Source organism: Stegodyphus dumicola, chromosome 10 (assembly GCF_044657685.1).
Source record: "Stegodyphus dumicola isolate Sdum_Otavi_A_Nest chromosome 10, ASM4465768v1".
Taxonomy (NCBI): Eukaryota; Metazoa; Arthropoda; class Arachnida; order Araneae; family Eresidae; genus Stegodyphus; species Stegodyphus dumicola.
This window is the reverse complement of record NC_140777.1, coordinates 133,093,914-133,116,540: the sequence shown is the minus strand read 5'-3', so window position 1 is coordinate 133,116,540 and position 22,627 is coordinate 133,093,914. Positions and strand designations below refer to the sequence as shown.

Here is a 22,627-nt window from a genome sequence, read left to right as displayed (position 1 = left end):
GTAAAAATAATATCATTGGGATGTCTACGTCCATATTATTGTGTTTCTGTACGGGTCCGCGGATTTGGATTGATTAAAGACAACACTTGATGAAGAATAAAAACACAATTTATTAGCCAGTTTTACTTAGGACAGCTCCAAAAACCTGTTTACTGTCATCGAAAACCTGAACAAACATGCTAAAACAATCAGCAACACAGGCTATCAGGCATTCACGGTGAAGACAGCTTCACGGCAAATCACTAGAATACAGATCCCGTCTCGGTTCTGTCGTTCTGGGAACTCAGCGTACTCTCGAGACTCTCCACATTACAGTTCGAGATGAACTCGACGATACGTTTGATAGCCTCAACGATGCACGCTCTCGATGCACCAAATCGCGATATACTGACAAGACATCTCGACAATAGACTACGAGATGCTTAATAGACTCGCGATCGACTCGACGATCAACTCACTAGACTGACGATCAACTCGCTAGACTACGAGACACTGACTGACTCCGCATACCAGCAGAGTTTATATAGCTTTCGGCTTGCGTTCGAGAACAAACCAGTAAGAACTCGTTCTAGAATCCGTTCATGACATATCGCCAATTTTGGCGCCAATTGGGCGGTTTTGCGCCAGATATGGCAACCCTGCCTTTCCTTGCTATTTTTCTGGCAACCCTAAACCCGCCTTGCGGAGAAGCTATCTTACTGTGGATGAACATTTTGTAACAATATCTTTGGCATTCTTGCAGCTTGGAATGTAGGTTTTGAACAATCCACAGACACATGGGTGTGGAACTCCAGCTCGTCAAACCATCCTTCGATTTAATCACTCTGCATTTTTTTGGGCCGATTGGCACGCACTCTCTCATTGGTGACATGGTGACACACCCGGACTGAAACCCGTTTGCGAGGTTTTGATAAAATCGAAATGAGCAGACAAAATCAAATCAAACTGGAATGAAAGTGATGTCCTAGAATTGGAATGTCTTCTCATTTATGTACCATTTGGCTGCTGCGTTGCAATGCTCTGGAGCTTTGGCTGGCCGCTAAAATTTAGTCATTTGAATTTCGGATCGAAACATCATTCAACTCCTTTTTGGTGCGGGTTTTTTCTGTCTTTGGGAGTACTTTTATCACGTGGAAATTTTGTTTATTTCTCGATTTATGTGTTCTATAAATCATGATGCATATCAGCGAAACTCCAACTGCAGTTTCATTTCTCAAAAAGTCTGATGTGGACATCACATGACTTCCTTGTATGTCCTATTAAATTATGCACATTTTTTGTTGCATTTCATTTAAACTTATTTCCTAGAATTTCATGAGAGATATATTTCTCATTCAATCAATTTAGTTCTCACTTCGCAGCAATGAAAAAATACATAAAAACTTAAAACATCGTCATTAAAAATTGTAAACTACAGAAAACCCTAAAACACCAAATAGAGCTAAAAAACCATTTAATTTTTTAACAATTTAAAATTAGAGTTTAAATTACTTAAAACTGGGGAGAAAGACAGATTTTTCGGTGCACAAACCGTTTCGTTCCACTCGCCAAAGAGGCACTGAAGTTGGTGCAGAAACTGACTAATTCACTATGCTACTAAGTTTCAAATGTAAAAAATCACGTCGTTGTTAGGCTTAGTGGAACTTATTGTTAATAATTCTACAACTATTGCATGCAGATTAACTAAAAGCATTAAAATCTTAACCGGAACATAAGAATAATATATTAATCACTTTTAAAGCAATAAAGTGCACAATTTTCCAGCATATAAGGATAAAAATCTTAGCTCACCGAGGCGATTAATAAAGTATATAAATATATATAAATGCATGTATGTAGTATTTACTTTCAAAATAAAACGGTAGAGCACATTTAAAACATAATTACTACTTTATTTTACTAATATTAAATAAGGGAAATAAAAGAGAAAAAGTAAAAGTTAATAATTCCACTGGTAATCTCATGGTGAAATGAAGTCCAACAATTATACCAGGATCATATAACGATGGCTAACACTCAGTCTTAAGAAAAATACATTCAAGGACTCGTCTGCCCTCTCGGCTGCTATGGACAAACATCCTGATAGACCTGCGGACCGTCTGTCCGCTTCCATTCCATCTCAGAATATCCACTTCACTGGAACGCGTCTCGCCTCCAGCACTTCCGATACTCGTCTGTTGATCTGCAGGCTACACTACACTTCGTCACGGCTTTGCTAAGTTGAAGTAAATGTTGACATGCATTTATACACTTTTGATGCGGCCGATTGCAACCAAAACGGAAGATGCACATCTATATGTAATAAAAGTTCCATATACAAAATTTCAACTAACTGAGGCTACACATTTTTGAGTTATGCGAGATACATACATACGTAGATACGCACGTACGTACAGACGTCACGAAAAAAAATCTCTTCTAAATCCATTTTAAATCCATTTCATTTTTTTCAGGGAAATAACAGTTTTTTATTTTGTCCGTATGTACAGGTGACAGGTAAATGCACGGCCGGACACCCGGACGGCTTTGTATGACAGATCGGTCCGGTACTCGCACCTATCTAAAGCAACACAACATTCGCGGCATCCCGCGAAGGTTGCATCGGGAATTTATTAATGCGGAATATGAGATTTTGACGTGGCCAAACAAGGGCGTTTGCATGTATGCTTAAACATTCAATTACTAAAAATTACATACACAGGTACTGCATTGGCTGGCACAGGTACATTGGCCTAAGTGGTAAATGAGATAGGCAACAATAAACACTTATCATGAAAAGAAATGATACACTGATAATGTTACTTGTGCATTAATGCCGAAGATGACAAATAATGATTACACGTAATCGTGTAGCATCCTGTATGACTATACATAAACTACTAGAAATTAAATACATAATGTCCGTACGTACAGATGTCAATCAAAAACATCGTTCAAATGGAATGGAGAGTGGTCAAAATGGATATTTTCGTTGAAATATAATACTCGAAATGTTTCGCGATTACAATATTTCTTCGTACAAGGAAATAAAACGGATAATTGGAATGCATACATGATACAAGTATATAACCCTTCTCCCAAAAAACTCACTACTAATAAATATTTAAGACTAACTCAGACTTTTCAGAAAAGGCCAGCAGAGGATCTCGGACCTTTCACTGTAACCGTTTGGCCGCCGCCATTTCGCCGGCAATACAGTCCGCCGGTAGCTGATTCGCTATTCGTCGTTTCGCGATCAAATAGAAATGAAATACGTAATAAAGTTTGACCATAATATGTGTAATTATTTACATATATGGAATATAAAGAAATTACCATAGTTAGTTAAAAATTATGTCAGTATCAAATGTATGTCATGTCCTGTTATGTCAGTATCAGAAAAAAATTATCACATTTCATAATTATGAGCTAAACCTTTGATGTAACAGCATTTATATAGTCGTTTCTAAAATTATGTTGATGGAATATTTACATAAATTGTGAAATTTTAATCAGTTGATTTTGATCAGAGAAATCACAAATGCAAAAAGGAAATTCACATTTTGAATAAACTCTTTACCTGGACGAAAAAAAAAAGAATCTAGGTAATACTTTAGTAATTCTAGAAGATACGTCTAAAGCTGTTCCCTTTCAAAATTTCAGAGAGTTAGATGTATAAAACAGATAAACAAAATTATTGGCATATATATATATAATAGGTAATTAATGGCAAATACTCGTATACTACAATAGGTATAATAAAATATGGTAAGATATAATATAGGAATGTAAAGATAAATACATCTCCACTATAAAATAGTTAAACAAAATTATTAAACTAAATAAACTTAATATGATGGAGCAATATATGATGATTTAACGAAAAATATATCTTCACGGCGAATCGGTCCGACGGCGAAATAATATCTCAACAGCGAAACGGGGACGTCGAAACGGCGGCGGCGAGTACTCCCATTCCGTCAACCGATATTTCTTCGCAAGCCTAAATGTGAGATTTTACTGATCCTTTAATTGGAACTCTTAAAACTGCGTCGTAATAAATTTTGTTGCTTTGTTGATCTTTGCACTGAAAGTAAATTGCAGTGCATTTTCTTAATGAACGAATATGTGTTACACTTTCAAGTAAGCAGCTGATATACTGTTTCTGAAATGGATTTTCCTTGATGCTTTGAGTTATTTTTGGAAATAAGCATGGATAATTTTTTCTCGAAGTCACATGTACTCTATTTCTTTCGTTCCGTGATACATATTTCTAGGAGGAGAAGAGGGTTCGAAGTCGTGCGAAAAGTGTGCGGCATTCACTTCGAGGATAAACGAGAGAAGTCGCTAATGTTAATAAGCTCTGACATAACATTTTAGTTTAATTAACAGTTAAAAGTTCATTTTTTCTCATTTCCTTTACACCTCGTTTCGTAATGTAAAAATTATGAGAGGTTTATGCAGATTTTATTGGCAAACGACGCAGTTTAAAGTGAGAGGAAGATTCGTAACCACACGACTCGTAGTACAAACGTTTTGCACTTGCTTTGACGCCGATTTGCCTTAACCCCAGAAGCTGTTATTAGATTAAGAGTAAACGCTGGATATTAGGCACAAATTGGTAAGATTGCTTTTAATTTAGGTTTTCCGACACAAGTCTTATTTATAGTTTCGAGAAAGAATACTGGTATTGTAACTAGTTAAGTTAATGCACGCTCTAGTCAATAGATAAAAGTTGAGCAGATTTTATGGTTTGTATTGTATTATTTTACCTCACAAGTAGTGAGGAGAATCAATTTAAGTTCATATTTTACATCTTTGCGTGTTTTCTGTTTCCGCAGCTGATTTCGGCAAAGGGAGATGAACGTAAGAGATACAAACTGCACAATGGGAAAAAAAAAAAAAAAAAAAAAAAAAAAAAAAAAAAAAAAAAACTGAAATGTTTCAGATTTTAAATTACGTCCAAAGGGGCGTTTTTTTAACGTTTTGAGTGTTACCTTTATTTATTAAATATCATGTTCTTTGCACTTAAACCATAAAATTCAGTTCAAGAGCAATATCGCAAAATAATGTTAAATTAAGCATATCTTTAGAATTTCCGATATACACAGTCTCGCGAGCTGGAGATAAAAGTATTTTTTTTCTATATAACGTTGCCATTTCTCGCTTTTAAAGCATTGAGTTTGTAAATCAAAAATTCGTTAAAGTTTTACAAAATATAAAATCTATAATAAAACAAATTCCAAATTTGGGATTTCAGATGCCCATATTCGCAGTAGGATTTCGTCATTCAAAATTCGATGGCTCTATGTACCATTGTTTTATCACAATGCGAGAAATAGACAATCATTTATGCAGATTTTTCATTATTTAATTTCTTCAAATATAATGCAGGACTCTAACATTTTGTGGCAACAGTTTGAAAAGTGAACCGACGATTATGAGTCCGACGCAAAATCGCAAAACGAAAACAATAGTCCTTCAGGGACAAAGCCCCTTTGGACTAAAAAAGAGAGAGAGAGTTTTATAACTCCCGTTTCTACTGGGCCGATTAACAAAATTTAACTTGCGTTTCTTCCGTCTCGAAAGTGCGACTTAGGCTATATATTAGATTTATATATAGCATTGTTCTAATATAGGTATTTCGACACAAAATCAAACTTTTATGAAACGACATACTGATTTTTTTTCCATATTTCTATTCTACGACTCAGATTTGTGGCCAAATATTAAATTTTGTATAATATTAAATTTTGTAATAATTATATTACAAAAATTAATTATAATTGACCAAATATTAAATTTTGTAAAATTTGGTGAGAAATTTACCAAGAAATTAAAGCATTCATCTTAATGCAATTTAAGGAAGTATTGTAATCACGAACATTCCGGGTATCATATTTCAACGAAAATATCCATTTTGACCGCTATCGAATGCAATTTAACGATATTTTTGAGTAACATTTGTACGTAAGGACAGAATAAAGGACTATTCTTTCCAAACGAATTTTAAAACTGATTTAAAATGGATTCAGAAGCGATTTTTCAGTGGAATATGTACGTACGTACGTATGTATATATCTCGCATAAAAAAAACGAGTAGCCTCAGAACGATGAAATTTTGTATATAGGACTGCTATAATATAAATCTGTGAGCCTTCCTTTTTGTTTGCAATCGACGGCACCAAAAATATGCAAATATATATATGTAAAATATAAAATCTAGCTTTGAAATAATAAAATTAAAAGCCCTTTTACTCATGTCTTCATTCTAAAAATAACAGAGCAATAAATTTTCTAACTGAAAAATATCTGTCATCTAATCTGTATTGCGCATCTATCGATGGAGTCCGAACCAAACACTTGTACATTAAACTGCCATGTGATCTGAAATGGAATGCGGTATAAAAGCTTAATTGTTTCGCTTCTGCCTTCCCTTCTGCTTCCAGACGCTTGTGTCGTTTTGCCACAGAGTTTACTTTTATAATTTTTTCTTCTGCAGTTGAATCACTGGAGATTGAAAGACCAGATACTCGCACATCCGTTGGGAAAACGTTTCATCGCCCTACCATCCTTGGCGACTTTTTAATATGTATATATTAAAATAATTTGATGCATAGAAGGAAACACTGGAACTCATAACAGCTTTTGGTAGCAGTCCCATGGCTTATGGTTAAGGCATACAGATGAAGATAACGAATTGGATTTCGATAACTCACTAATCTTTATTTTCACACATATCCAATCAATTTCGAAGAAACTTATTTAATTATGATTAAATATGGTAAATTTCTATGTACGTTAGTTTTTTAACAGAAAGGACGTAGGAATTTGAGAAAAAAAGCGGCGTAGGGATGATAGAGTAGCACTTAGGGAAAGGAATGGAATGACGTAACTAGTTCGTCAATGGCATTTATACTTAAGTATGATGTAATTGTAGAGACAAGCTATGATTGGTTAATTTGAGGTTTTTACATAACATAGAAGGATCTCGAATTTGGGAGAACAGATGAACAGATGAGAGAACAGTGCGTACTTATGGATGAAGTCTGAATCTAACAATTGTACTAACACTTGTATATTAAACTGCCATGTGATCTGAAGTGGAATGCGGTATAAAAGCTTAATTGCCTTGCAACTTTCCCTCTTCTGTCTTCCCTTCTGCTTCCAAACGCTTGTGTACTCTTGCCGAAGAGTTTACTTTTCTAAATTTCGTCCTTTAAGAAGATGTAGTCTGTACAAAATTGGGGTGGGTGGGTGCATAGCGCACTAATAGTGATAATGTGCATTATGCAGAAGTAAAATTATTTGTGGAATTTATGCCATGTCTGCATGTTTTTTTTTTTTTTTTTTTTTTAATTTTTTTTTTTTAGTTTATGCGTCTATCGTTCTAACTACGCAATCAAGTTCTCTTCAAGTTATGATACAGAGAACCACCGCCAGTTCGTTGCAACTTACTTCTACCAAGTCATCTAATTGCAAGAGTATTTATACTAAGTAAGCTAAGCGTAAGTACAGCTAATTCGTGACTGGTTAATTTTAAGTTGCAATGTAACATGGAAAGATCTCGAATTTGGGAGAACAGATGAATTTAGAATAGTTAATAATAGCACATAAAATCTAGAATAGTAATTTTGAGGTCGCCAGTTATTTCTTGGAGCAGCCATCGCATTTTGTTATATCTTACACACACACACACATATATATTTACTTTGTTACTCTGCTCAATGAGCTCAATTTGTTTTTCTTTTATGTTGGTAAACTGCTCATTTTTTTGCTTTAAAAATGATTTAATTATGTTATTCTTATCTTCCTTAACCGGAAGATAAGAATAAAGTTTTCATGCCTTTAGTTAATTTGCAAGCAATAGTTATAGAATTATCAACAATCTGAAAGTTGTTAAGTGCGGCTATGCCTAATCTTTCTTTACTATAGCAGCCATATTTGTTTATATTTGAAACTTAGCAGAATAGTAGAGTAAGTCAGTTTCTGTATCTTCAGTGGTTTTTTGCCCAGTGGGGCCAAAACTAAGCTTTGTGCACCGAAAATTCTGCCTTTTTGCTTGCTGGCCGAATTGCTTGTTTTTGCGTAGAAATTCTAATTTTAGTTGTAAAAATTGTTTTTTTAATTGTTTTAACTGTATTTGGTGTTTTACGTTTTTCTATATCTTTCAATTTTTAATGAAGATATTTTGAGGTTTTATGTATTTTTGCCTTGCCGCGAGGTGAAAATTGAATTAATTGAATGAGAAATCTATACCTAATGAAATTCGAGGAAATAAGTTTAAATGAAATACAGTAAAAAATGCGTGTAATTTAATATTTCGTACAAGGAAGTCATGCGGTATCAGATTTTTTAGTTTGTGCCAAGTTTTCGAAATTCTTAACTTATTTAAAGAGCTTATTCGTTCACTAAGCTGGAGGGAAAGAAAGTCTCCATCTTTCCGCCCTATTTTGAGAATAATTCGGTCCGAATGGCGCATGCGTGTTTGCGCTCATGGTCGCGGATGAGGCGGTCGAACTATATGTCATTTCAGAAAAAATCCGATTTAAGTATCGATTCCTAAATAGAGCAGTTTTTTTTACAATGCGAGGAACATGCATACATTCATGCAGATTCTTCATGATTTAATTTCTTTAATAATAAGGCAGGGCGATAATATTTGGTGGCACAATTTGACGCCGTTTATAATATTTAACTTAAAATGCCGTTTCGAAACTAAATCCCATTCGGGACTAACATCTCTTTTGAGCTAAAAATATTGATTTCTGTGTTAACCACTGTAAAGATAAAAAATAACAGGTGAGAAGATAAAGTAATTGTTGTTATTTTATCCTATTCTTGGTGTTATGACTACTTTTATAATTTACTTATTCAGTTTAAGTTCTAAAAACTTCTAGCATGAGTTTAAACTGCATTTCTATATCAGTTTAAGAACAGATTGATTTGAAAAATCGAATCAAACTAAATAAGAACACTGAAAATTTATTTATGAGATTTCTTATTGATGTTGCTTCTGAAAAGTCTCCTTTATATAGCAATGGAAATTTCTATTTATTTAAATATCTTTAAAGTAAAGAATTTCAGACTTTCATATTTCTCGGAATTCGATTTCTTACGCCTTCAAAAATAAATAGATTTTGAGAAGCTGAATCTATTTTTGGATCGATTAAGAGACTCTATAGACAAACATAACCATACATGTCTTGACAATGCTCTGCTGGGAGTAAACATGTAAAAATACATGTAAATACAAAATACATAACTATATATATATATATATATATATACATACATACGTATGTCGCTAACTGCACAACTACGTATATATGCATATATCATTAATTCTCTTATGAATTGCCAAAATTCCGAAATACTGATTAAACTGTAAGTAAAAATATAGCTTCTTATTTACAGTCACGATATTTTCCCCCTAAATACAAATAGGTTAATGAAAATGAAAATGATCAAAGGCAATAAATACTTCCTTGATCAATAAAACTGTAATATTTTATTAATAAAACTGAAAACTGTGTAACAGCTTTAGAAGAGAGTTTCTTCTTTCACTTGGTTTGTCTTACACGATGTATGAAGCAGCAGCCATTTTACTTCCTTGTAATCGCGAAAAATTTGAAGCAAAGGAAGTACTGTAATCGCGAAAAATTTCGAGTATTTCACCGGAAATATCCATTTTGACCGCTCTCGGATTCATTTGAATGATTTTTTCTGTAACATCTGTATGTATACGTACGGACAAAATAAAAGAATCTTTATTCCAAAACGGAGTATAAAATGGATTCAGAAGACAAACATATATATATATATTTCGCATACAAACGTATATATATATATATATCTCGCATACAAACGCATTATATGTATTGTATATCTCGAATAACTCAAATCTGAGTAGCCGTAGAACGTTGAACCGAGTTCCATTTTTTTACCTTTTTACTGTTGTTTTTTTAAAATTTAATTTGGCCTTTTATTTAAATCTAGGCAGTCATAGTTTGAGTATTTTCTAAATAATTTTTAATCTTTATTTGTTCTCGGCAGTTTTTGGTTATGGGAATTTTTAAGTGTATGTTTTTTTTTTTTTTTTTTTTTCTTATTACGTGCTCCGCCCTTTGACACTACACGGAAAGGGAGGGATGCCCCGTGGAGGTCTTTTTAAGGTTTTAAGGGAAACTGGCTCGTATCCACATTCCACATTGGGAAAACCAAGAAAACGCCCATGCAGCCAGCCCGTTCGCCGGACTCGAATCCCGGATCGAACTACCTGTGTTCAGCGGCTTTAACCGCTGGTGAGCCTTAAGTGTATGTTTAACGGAATACTTCGTTAGTTCTCAGCAGCTTTCTAAATGTAACTTCGATTATTCTGGATAGTTTTATCTTTGAATTTTTTTTTAATAAAAGTTTCGTTGCTCTCGAGATCTTCTAAGTATTTTTAAATATTTATTTAAAAAAATTATATTTGTCTTCTTCTAAGTATTTTCTAAGTATTTTGTTTTTGTTAAAATTTCATGCATTCTCTGCAGCTTTATATGTGAGTATTTTCTGCTTATTTTGATTCGGAAAACGCTAATTTAATACGCTTTCGAACCTTCTTATTTTAGGCTTTAAATACTGATCAAATGAAAAAGTTTCTCATTTTAATAATGTTGCTTGTATTGCTCAGGGTCTCCCTTTGATGTCTATGATTATAATTGTTCGTTTGGCTTTTTTAGGCTTTTTAAGCATTTTTTTTTTTTTCAGGTTTTCGCCTAAGAAATATTCTGCGATTTTTATTTCGTGTTTCTTTTTAGTATTTTATTTTTGTAGTCCTGGGGTTGCGAATGTATTTAGGGAAAAGTAGGAACATTTGAGAGCCACTTAAATATTGTTTTAAATTGAAAATTTGATTCAAGAATAGTGATTTAGAGTCTCAAATGATTCACAGGGACGAAACATGTATTCGAAAATAATTAATCAACTTGGTTTAAGGCTTCAAAACACTTTTCCTTTGACAAGTTCTGTTTGAAGCTAACAAAGGAACAAAGGAGACTAATACATAATTTTTGCTTACTGTTCTATTTTGTAGTATTTTCAGTAATGTATACTTATTTGAAGTTTAGTTTTACTTGTATTCCTTTTGCGTTATGATTTTAAGTAAGAAATAATTGTTAGTGCGTACATAGGGATTAAATTGCAAGCTTTTATTTAAGCTCCCAATTTTCCTTTTCTTTTAATAATTTTATACATAATCATATATATATATATATATATAATTTATTTACTAAAGAAATATTGATTATATTATCTCCTAATATAAATTTAGTAGAAGCATCAAAAAAGAGTGTTAGTAGTAGTTGAATTATGTTGTTATCATGTTCCGGTTAAGGCTTTCATATCTTTAGTTAATCTGCATGAAATAGTTGTAGAATTATCAGAATTATCAACAATTTAAAAGTGGCTCTAGGCCTAATTTTTTAGATTTTAAATTCTTAATAGAATAGTGAATTAAGTCAGTTGATGCACCAGCTTCAGTGTGTTTTTGCTCAGTGGGACAAAAAGTTAACTTTCCACTTCGCACCGAAAATTCGGTCTTCCTGCCCGTTGGTCGAATTGCTTGTATCGTATTGATACAGATTATATCATGTTGTCATTTTATTAAATTAAATCAATTTTAAAACTAATTTTAAGGATAAAAAACAACTAAAATAGAAATACAGTAACAAAGTATACAGTATATAGTTGGCTAATATATTAACATATTTGTTTTAGAATATTGAAAATTTACTATTACTTTTAAAAATTATTAACATTTGTGTGCAGCCTTGAATCTGGTAGCTACCAAGAAAAATGCATATTAGCGTAATGCAAAGAATTCGTCTATATCAATGCAATATTAATGTAAAAGAAAATAGGAACGTAATGGAAAGATGCATAAAGCATACTACTCTTTAATAGTAGTTGAATAATCAAGGTTCGAAAATTAAAGCATGATATTAATATTCATGGTGGCTAGCTTCAATCATTATTTTGAATTTTACCTCTGTGCTGCAGAGATAAAGTGCGAAATGATGGAATTAAGAGAATCTTGGTTTGATTTCTGGTGCAAGTTATTTCCTTCTTTGATAATTTATTTATATTATTTTATGTGTTATTTTATTTTTCAGTGCATGAAACATCTTTTTATTTAATAATTAAATATGGACCAACCTATTCCCCCTTCTTCGCAAATATATTTATATTATTTTGTGGACATCCTATTATCTTTCAATGCAAGAAAACGTTTTAATATTAAATGGAAGAAAGTATTTGAATGCTCAGTGCAAGAAAACATTTTTATTTAATTTAAAAAAAAAAAAATTAAATTCTTAAGAATAGAAGATTAAATAGACCAAACTAATTTTTAACCATGTTTATTACCCTACCACTAATATAACTATTAATAAACCATAAGTAAATTTCGATAATTAACTGACATTATTTTAATGTACCTTATTTTATATAATAATTTAATAATCGTATTTTAGGTTCTTTATTCAGTGCATATTAGCAGTTTCGATGCTCATAGAAATCTCAAAACTTTCATCTTTTTGTTATTAATATTGAAAAATTACGTAGCACAATACACAACAATTGTTCGGCAATAACTATATGTGTTATTTCTTTCACAAAAATATTGCTGCAAATATCTGTGGACACCATATGACTTCCTTGGATGGCTTATTAAATTATACACATTTTTTGATGCATATCATTTCAATATATTTTCTCCAATTTCATTAGAGATATATTTCTCATTCAATTAATTCAGTTCTCACTTTCAGGTTTTATGTGTTTTTGCGACAAGGCAAAACACATAAAAACAGAAAATATTAAAAATTGTAAAATACAGAAGAACCTAAAACATCAAAAACACTTAAAAGCAGTTAAAAAACAATTTTTACAATTGAAATTATAGTTTCTACGCAAAAACAAGCAATTCGACTGGCGCAAAGGAAACGAGATGAGCAGTCCAGAAGCAGATTGTGTATTGATTTCAGGAAGCGTTAGCAGGACGAAGGCGAGAAGGCATCTGTTTAGGAGAACTTATAGCATTTTCTTTGCACAAAATTGAAAGTTATGTTTTGGTCCCACTGGGCAAAAAGACACTGAAGTTGGTGCACAATTTGACTTAATTTACTATTCTACTAAGAGTTCCAAATATAATTAAATGGTGGCTTCGTTAGGCTTAACACCATTTAAACAACTATTGCATGTAGACGCATGAAAACCTTAACCGGAACATAAAACAGCTCAATTACTTTTAAAGAAAAAAATGAACAGACACATAGAGGAGAATAAAAATATTGAGCTAATCAAGCAAGCTACTCCTTGGTGGCAAAGGCCGACCAGCGGCCGAGCGGTAAAGTCGCTGAACACTGGTAGTTCGGTCCGAGGTTCGAATCCCGCGAACGGGCTGGCTGCATGGGTGTTTTCGTGGTTTTCCCCATGTGTAACGTGTATACGAGCCAGTTTCCCTTAGAAAGTCCTCCACGAAAGGCATCCCTCCTCTTAGGCAGATAGCCCTAGTGTGCTTTGCCATAATTAAATACACCACACACCACACCTTGGTGGCAAAGTAAAAGGGAGGTGCACAACTAGATGATATAGTAGTTCCATATGCAAATTTGAGTTATGCAAGATAAATACATATGTACTTAGAGACGTCTCGAAAAAAATCTCTTCTGAAATTACATTAAATTCATTTTACGATCCGTTATCGAAAAAAGAGCCCTTTTACTCTGTCCGTACGTATACATACAGATGTCACGGAAAAACATTGTTTTGATGGACTCGAGATCTGTTAAAATAGATATTTTTGTTGAAATACGATGCCCGAAATTGTTCGCGATTACAATACTTCCTTTACTTCGTACAAGGAATTAAAAGATGTAACAACTACTACAAGGAAGTAAAGTAAAAGGAAGTAAAGGAAGTAAACTCCTTTACTTCGTACAAGGAAGTAAAGGAAGTAAAAAAAAAAAGCTTAAAAATAGCATTGCATAGATATAGTTTAAACGGGCTTGCATAAGTATTATTGGAATGGGTTCACGTAACTATGCTAAAAACTACTAAACGTTCACTTATAATTTTTATTTGCTGAGAAAAAAAAAGTCTTCTGGCCGAAAAGGAAATCAAAGAAAGCAATAAGATCGCAAAGACTATTTTTTAAACTGGACCCATTAATTTTCAATTAATTATTAATTTACTGAGCTACCAATCATCCCGTCTCCTGAAAGTATTACTTTAATTTAAAAATTATATAAATAAAACATTGAAATAAGATTCGATTCTATACGCTTCTAATGTCAAAGGCAGTAACAGATTTCTGTAAGTAAACAGTAAAGTTCTGTAATTAGGCATTAAAAGTAACAGATTTAAGTTTCTTCTGTTGTCAATTATTAAAGAATCTGAAAGTAAAGTAAACTCAGTATATTCGCTTAACTCTGTTTATAGTTGATGTTAAAGCACGCATAAAGAGCTCTTTTCTGTAAACCGTTTATATGCACAGCTGACATAACACTTAATCATTTATATTCAGTTAATTTATGTACTGTAGATAAGTTCTGGTTAGTTAATGCACATATGTATATTTGGATCAAATTTTCGCATCACTGAAAGCGTATGAACGGTGTATATTCAGTGTTTAAATCAGAGATAGTCAACCTAGTTCCTACCGCACACCAGTGGGCGATATAAGTTTACACGGTGGGCGGTGGAGGGTTTTGTCCATTAACAATCAAGGAAAATCGAAACAAGCATGGATGTATGGATGTACGCACTTTAAAGTTTACTCCTCTACTTGACCATATAAGGTAATCACAGTCGCTCTTTAAAAAGGTTCGTATATAAAGTATTTTCTCCGTTCTTTCGGCATGCCTTCGTAATGTAGCGGATAGCGCACTCGGCGAGTATTCGAGAGGTCCAGGGTTCGAATCTCGGCGAGGGAATTGCTTATTTTTCATGTCTCCAGCATCAAAAAGCCTAATCACTCTACAATGGCGCCCCCCCCCAAATGGTGGTGGATGATGATTCTGCGTCATTCAGCTGCGTTGCGTTATTCTTGTCATAAGGCTTGTCACGCCGACTTTAGGTCAGAGCAATTTGGGCGTTACTGTATTTTGTGTAGCCGTTAGGCTAACTTACCTTTTACTTAGTCAAATTCATTACTTTGATTTAAGCCATACATTTTGGCTTCTATTAGCACGAGTGATGCCTTTTTAAGACGTTTCGTACAGTTTATGCACCGACCTTTTCAATGCCATACTTTACCGCACATTTTTGCATTAATGTTAATTTCATTGCATAGGAATTAGAACATTCTTTGTTGTTTAGTACTAATTCATGATTGCGGAAAAAGAAAATAGCTTCCATTTCTTTTTTTACCAAATTAAAGAGATCCATTAAGGAAGGTAATAAATGATAAATACGTTGCAGCTAACAAAATAAGAATGAGCGTGCGGTTAACAGGAGGAAGGGAAGATTGAAACAGGAAGACAGACATTTATTGGTAAGTTTTCTCTGTAACTTGGTCTATCCGAAATTTATGGTAGATATTAATAAGTGAGTACCATAGAATTGAGATGCTTCAGAATACAAATGGAGTAGTTCAGAATGAAAGTGTTGTTAGTCTTGATAGTTTGTAAGGTTACATTTAGTTTTTAACTAGTTATTCTATTAATTTAGACGTCAAACAACAAAAATATTTGAAAATATAACAACGTCATATTTTCAAATTTTCACAGGACTAGTTTCGATGGTTTTTACCGAACCACCATCCTCAACCGCAAAAGAGCAAATCAACGAGATAAGATATAATGATTAGATAAGAAGAAATAAGAAAGCCTGAACAGGAGATAAGCTACTGGCGCCATCTGTTGATAAAGCCAGAAAATAAAACATAATTTCTTTAAAGGCTGAAGGCAAAGATGGATTGGAATTAGTTAACTAGAACAGAAAGACGTTTTTGAATGTGAAATGCCTCTAGAAAATCCAGTTCACCAATGGAAGAAGTTATTCTATGTTAACGTATTTTCCTGTCTTCCTCATTTCCATTTTCCTGACAGAATGTAAATTTCTAGCTCGCGTGGTATTCAAATAAGGTAGAAAGAAGATAGTATTTAGAGGACGGTTTTAGAGGATAGAATAAGAGCTTGTTCTGCCTGCTGAAGGCCACGTTTGCTCATTTGATTTCCTTGCGAGTAGTATTCTGCGACGTTGCGTAATTCTCACCATTAGGCTTATTGCGCGGACCTTAGGTCAGAGCCAACTTGTGCTTACTTTATTTGTGTAGTCATTAGGCCAACTTACTATTACTTAGTTAAGTCAAATTCTGTATGAGTTAAGCCGTAATTGCTGGCTATATATTTTATAAACACGAGTGGTGCCATCTGTTAACTTTTATTTCAGTTAAATGAAGAGTCCTTTACTCCCTTTCTCTGTGGCACCTTACGAGACATAGTGATAATTCATGTAAAGTCTAACTATCTTGTCCTAAACAGAAGACTAGACAATATGCTCGAAATTGTAAACGATTACCACAATAAAATCACAAACATTTTGAGTGTACCCAATGAATCAAAACTAAAGAAGTCACACTTAATCATCTGACTAACATAGAATTAAGATCTTTTGTTAGATCTGGTGGATAAGTAAAAAAACATAGCCTAATTACGTAAAAATTAATTGAGTTCAGTTCTTAAGAGAGATTGCGCGTAGAATGGAAATCCAAAGGTTTAAGTTCCAGGAGAAGCTCATATTATAATATCTCAGATTTAAATATTTGTTTATATATGTATATATAAAGGAAAGATATTATTCACAGGATTGTTTGTTCTCGGTAGCTTAAATGTTGGATGTTAAACTCTTCAAATATTATCCTGTGAAGTATCATTGCCTGTGAAGTTATTTAGAAATGGGAACAAGAATATTTTGAAGAAATGCAGCATATTATTATAATTCAGCATTCGTTAACTTTTTTCATAGGTCTAAATTATCAAAGGTCCATGGTGGCAATGAAGCAGTTTTGCTGTGTTGCCTTAAGAATATTTAATGTTAACTATAAGATGAATTAAGTAACTAGAAAGCCCGGCGGTCATACGAAATGACCGCTATTCTAGATATTATAAACTGTAATTAAAATGATTTGTGCAAAGGTGTCTGCTGATTCAAACTGAATTACCCAGGGCAGGCGACGAGGACGCCCCTTTGCTTACTGCTGCACGGGGTTTCCCCCTTCTACTTGCTTAATTGCTTAAAGTAGAGTGCAATGAAGGAAACCACTGGCGGTACATTTCTTAAGAGCCACCACTACTCAATTAAATAAAGGCGAGTTAGATAATAAAATGTTAATTCACATGTCAAAGATCTCTTTGTACACAGCATTTCTTGTGTAGATCTTTCCATCATTTTTAAGCTCGCCTTGAAGTGGGCCATCCATTAGTTTTAATTTTACGTTCGTTCTTTCACGAACTCTTGAACTGGCAACATAAAGTTGACCGTGTTCAAATGCAGTCTCAGGTAAAAAAATGCCAACACGCTTAAGTGTTTGTCCTTGAGACTTTTGAATGATGATAGCAAAGGCAAGTTTTATAGGAAATTGTCTACGTCTCAATTGAAACGGCAACCCTGTGCCGTGGTAACTTCACACCATTGGCTAGTACAGTTACGCAAGCAACGAATAAACTATCGGCGATAAACAGATACTTAAGCCGCATATAATAAAGATATTTATTTATTTCATTTTATTTATTTTTTGATCGTTGCCGGTTGCATATTTCCGAATACTATTATATATAGATGTTAAATTTATTTATTAAATGTTAAATGCACGTGCTCGTGTATTTTTAATTTTTCCGGCTTAGCTTTCTCATAATATTCGTCACGCGCTGCACTGCACGGGGAATAAAACAATTTACAGTTACGCAAGCGACCAATAAACTATCGGCGACAAACACTTAAGCCGCATATATATGAGATTTGAATTTTTGTAGATGAAAATGTAGATGTGTCAGACATATAAATGCTCTTTCATAGTTGTGAAGTACATATAAATGCTCTTTCATAGTTGTGAAGTTTGGAAATAACATTCATGATTAATTCTTTTTTTTTTTTTTCTTTCTTTCTTTTTTTTTTTTTTTTAGCTTACAATACTTCTCAACCTTTCGAGTAAGATGGCTACGCCATATGCACAGATATGGAGATGTAAACCCAGTGAAGAAATTGACATTCCAAAAGCCAGAGGGAAAGGAGAAGGAAGACAATGAAGAAAGTGGCTAGACAATGTGGAAAAGTGGGTAATAAACGTTGGTGTCACTAAGTGGCGGACCGTGGCTTTGGATGGGTCAAGATGGCGGAAGCTGATTGTGTCAACTTCGGCCGGAAATCGTCTGTAGAACTCAAGAAGAAGCTTTTCGAATGCTTAGAGTCATTCATATGGAAGCAAAGTTTTTAGCTCGGCATTTATACTAACAATCCTGAAGTTCATACCTTAATATTCCTCCTAGCCATGTTTGAAACTCTGTCAAACTTTGCAATGCAGGTATGAAAAAAAAAAAAAAAGGACTAAAAATAAAGAATTATAAATTTGTATATAATTGATCTCTATTAACTGCAACAAAACCCATTTATTGTTCTTTTTTCAGAAGTAAATTATCGAAAAGGATAAACATAAAAAAATTAAAAAATTAAAAAAAAAAAAAAAAAACACTTACGCATTTATAAATAGTAGAGTTACAAATGTTAATATTAAATATATCGGGCTTTTTATTTAGAGAGGTACACTAAAATATTCCCCTGAAATTATATCTGTGGAAGACTAGAGATGAATTTAAATTTAAGTGTATGTAAAGAAAACTGGTACCCAGGTATATCGAATGGAATAGAGCAATATAGTGAGCATTGCAATACTAGAATATTTATTAGGATGTTTGTCTTAGGATGCAAATCTTTCTAGAATACTTTTTGAAAGAAACTGGCATGCTTTCCAGTTAAATATAGGGAAACCTAAAATGAAATTCCCATAAATATCCTAGTCATGTCTTTGAAATGAACTCAAGTATGATTGTCAAGTCAAGTCAACTCTAATGATCTTGTAAAGTTCCTTTATGCTAATTAACCAATTATGTTATGTTTTGGATCTTTTCTGTCACTTCTCCCTTCCGTTTTCTCGCCAGAATGCAAATTAGTTCACGTGTATTTAAGGTGAAGTTGTTAGATTGTAAGACAGAGCGTATTCTGCCTCTCGAGGCCACATTACTGTGTTTCTAGACCAGTTAATATTTGCAGTCTTCGGCTTTTTATTATAATTGCCGATAGTTGAATACCCATGCCAGTTAAGTTTTGAGCCAACTTCGCGTTAATTGGTCTCTGTAGCCTTTGGCTACCAGCTTGTTTAAATTAAATTTTACGTTTGATTTACTGTTATTTTAAGTTATCTCGTCACAAGTGGTTGGTTGACTTGTAAGTGGCAAATGTGCCTTTTGTTCTCATTTAGTTTAAAATAAAGGCTTTTTTACACCCTTATCAAGTTTCTGTTGTTACTTTAGATGTTTGCATCGAGAGTTACGAAGAATTGTGGAATCAGAAATATATTCATTGCATTAGAAATCTGTTAACAAATCGGAGTACCCTTTTGTTTATTTAACAGCCGTATGAAAAAGTATAAGATACTTTTATTCATTGTCTTTAAGTATAGCCGTGGAAAAAGTTGAAACTGAGTAAAGCTTTCGGTTATCTTTCGAAAATTTTTGTTATTGAACTTCATTATTCTAAGGCATTAATATAAAATTTTCTAACTATTTCTGAAAACGAAGGCACAGCGTTAGATTCGGAGCACCTCATTAGTAGTCGCGTTTCGGAACTATCACAATTGTTTTTTTAAATTATTAGTCAAGGCCTCGTTTTTACATTTCTTAAAATTTGTTTTGCTAGTTGTTTGCTATCCGCTGAAACTCTGGCAAATGAAAACATCGCGGATAAATAACGCAAGGCGAAAATGTCGTCGTTCAAAACATCACGGGGAAAAGAAAGTATGGACAGTACTCTAACGAGGAGGGACTCTTTATACGGTTATAATACCCCACCTCCTAGAGGCGATCCAAAGAGGCATAAGCTTCCGGTTAACCCAGGGAACAAAAATGCGTACAGTCACGGTTAATGGAACACAACAGCTATCAACAAAGAAAACGAAGATATATCATCGACTTGTCCACCAGTCTTGACCAAGTTGAGCCAAACTCCCCAAGGACCATTTTTAACATCTCACCACGTAACGTCCCCGCAACCAGGGGGAAGACAAGACAGTACTAGTACGGTTCCTTCCGAACCTGAAGGGCCCACCAGCGGCCGAGCGGTAAAAAACGCTGAAAACTGGTAGTTCGATCCAAGTTTCGAATCCCGCGAACGGGCTGGCTGCGTGGGTGTTTTCGGGGATTTTCCCATGTGTAACGTGTGTACGAGCCAGTTTCCCTTAGAAAGTCCTCCACGAAGGCATCCCTCCCTTTAGGCAGATAGCCCTCGTGTGCTTTGCCATAATTGAATAATCCATAAGGAATCTGAACCTACCACCGAATAAGTAATAGTCACTGTGAAGGTTGATCATTGTCACTATGAAGACTGATCATTTATCCCAGGAGCCGAGTCCGTTTAGGAACAAGGTCCTAGCTAGAGCGCCGGGATCTGCCCCCTAGTTAACCGCTGGGGAGAAGAAAGCAAGAACGAAACATCGCAGCTCTAAAATATCGTGTTACAAAATACCGTCTTCGAAAATTAAGCGGCTGAAAAACTTTTCCATTAAAAAACATCGTCGTCGAAAATATCGCCATAAAAAATAAAGCACCTACAAATCATTGCATGACGGTAATATCGCAGATAAGCGTTTTCCAGGTTTCAAAAGTTGTAAAGGCACCTTCGCGTAATTTGTGAACGCAAGAAGAACTAAGGGGATTTTTTTTACTTTTATATTTCATATTTTTGAATTAACTAATAAATTTATCTGCACGCTGCACATGAAAATGTTAATGATATATTAAGAAGACGAATAAAGTGAAACAAAATATGATTTAATTTTCATTAAATGTATATCAGATTAACAAAGACGAGAAAAACTAATTTTACACTTTGATAACTAATTAAACAATTTTAATGGAAGTAACCTCATGCAGTACTGAACTTCATTTTTCTAATCTTTTTTAGACTATATTTTTCATGAAAAATTAACAATAAAACTCCGTAAAAGAGATAAATTAATTAATGACCTTTATTAATCAAATATGTAAGTTTAAAATTCTATTAAAAGTTTTATAAGTAGCATTTATTTTCTACTCCTTTTCAGATTTTTAATGCTTAAATTTACTTATTAGTCCAAAGGGGAAATTTGCCCAGAAGGACTATTCATTTCGTTTTGGCATTTTGCGTCGATTCACTACAATCTTTGTTTCACTTATCAAATTGCTGCCATCAAATAATATCACTCTGTATTATATTTGAATAAATTAAATAATGAAGAATCTGCATAAATGTACGTATGTTTCTCGCATTGTGATAAAACAACGGTACCGAGAGCCATTCAGTTTTGAATAACGTAATCCTCCTGCAGATATGGGCATCTGGAAGCCCAAATTTGAAATTTCGAATTTGTCTTATTATCGATTTCATATTTTGTAAAAACTTAAAAGAATTTTTCATTAACAAACTCAAGGATTTGAAAGCGAGCAATGTGAACGTTGTACTGAAAACACATTTTTATCTTCAGCGCGCTCAAAAATATGAAATATAAAACTAAAAGTATTCCTCATTCCTTCTTGCGCTCGCATGCATTTACAATTTTTAAAGTCTGAAAAAACATATCTTGATATTATAGTCATACGATAGCTCGTAGGTGCTATTTTTAGCAAAATAATTTTTGATGCTATTTTAGAACTGCAATGTTTTTGATCCACGATGTTTTTTTAACTGAAGTATTTCAACCGCTTTATTATCTACGCAAAGTTTTGCACCGCGATGTTTTAGAACTGCGATGTTTTATTCTTGCTCTCTTAAGATATTATTTATGAAGATATTTTCGTCTTGCGGTGTTTTTCTTCGCGACGTTTTCGTCCGCAATGTTTTCTCCGGTAACCAGTACGTAAATACAGATTGGACTTACTAAACACACACAGCTAATAATAAACGCATAACAGTGTTATAAATGAGTAACTTATTAGAACAGATAGAAAGCTGTTCCAGAATAAGAGAAAAAGCCCAGTTTTAAGAGTTAGTAAACTATGAATAAGAGAAATCGTTTTAAAAGAAGGTGCATTATTTTTTCATTAAATTGATATTTCACTTTTATAGTCTTCTGCTAAAAAATTATTACCGCTGTTAGCATTTCCCTGAAAATTTAACTTCTTTAAAAGAATCTCTCCTCTTCAAAAGGTTCTTTTTGTCCCCCTCCGCCCCCAGAATTGTTGTTTTTCAGGAGACACAGAAAAACCAAAGATTTATATCAGTGATTTTCGAAGCTGCCGCCTTCTTAAGGAGCGAAAAGTTTTTCAACGCACACTTTTGTGAAAATCTTGTAATTTAGATATGGCAAAGGGGGGTTCCTGAATTATAAAAGGCAAACGTTCTGAACAAT

General features: G+C 33.6%; 1 protein-coding gene across 1 annotated transcript in view; it reads left to right on the top strand.

The window, feature by feature from the left end:
- LOC118184926 (uncharacterized) overlaps window positions 1–19,520 on the top strand; it is a 124,188-nt gene extending 104,668 nt beyond the window's left edge. The window contains exon 2 of the transcript XR_015043548.1: window positions 18,153–19,520. The gene's annotated coding sequence lies outside the window, so the exon portion shown is untranslated. The remainder of the gene's footprint in view (window positions 1–18,152) is intronic.
- Window positions 19,521–22,627: the final 3,107 nt, after the last annotated feature.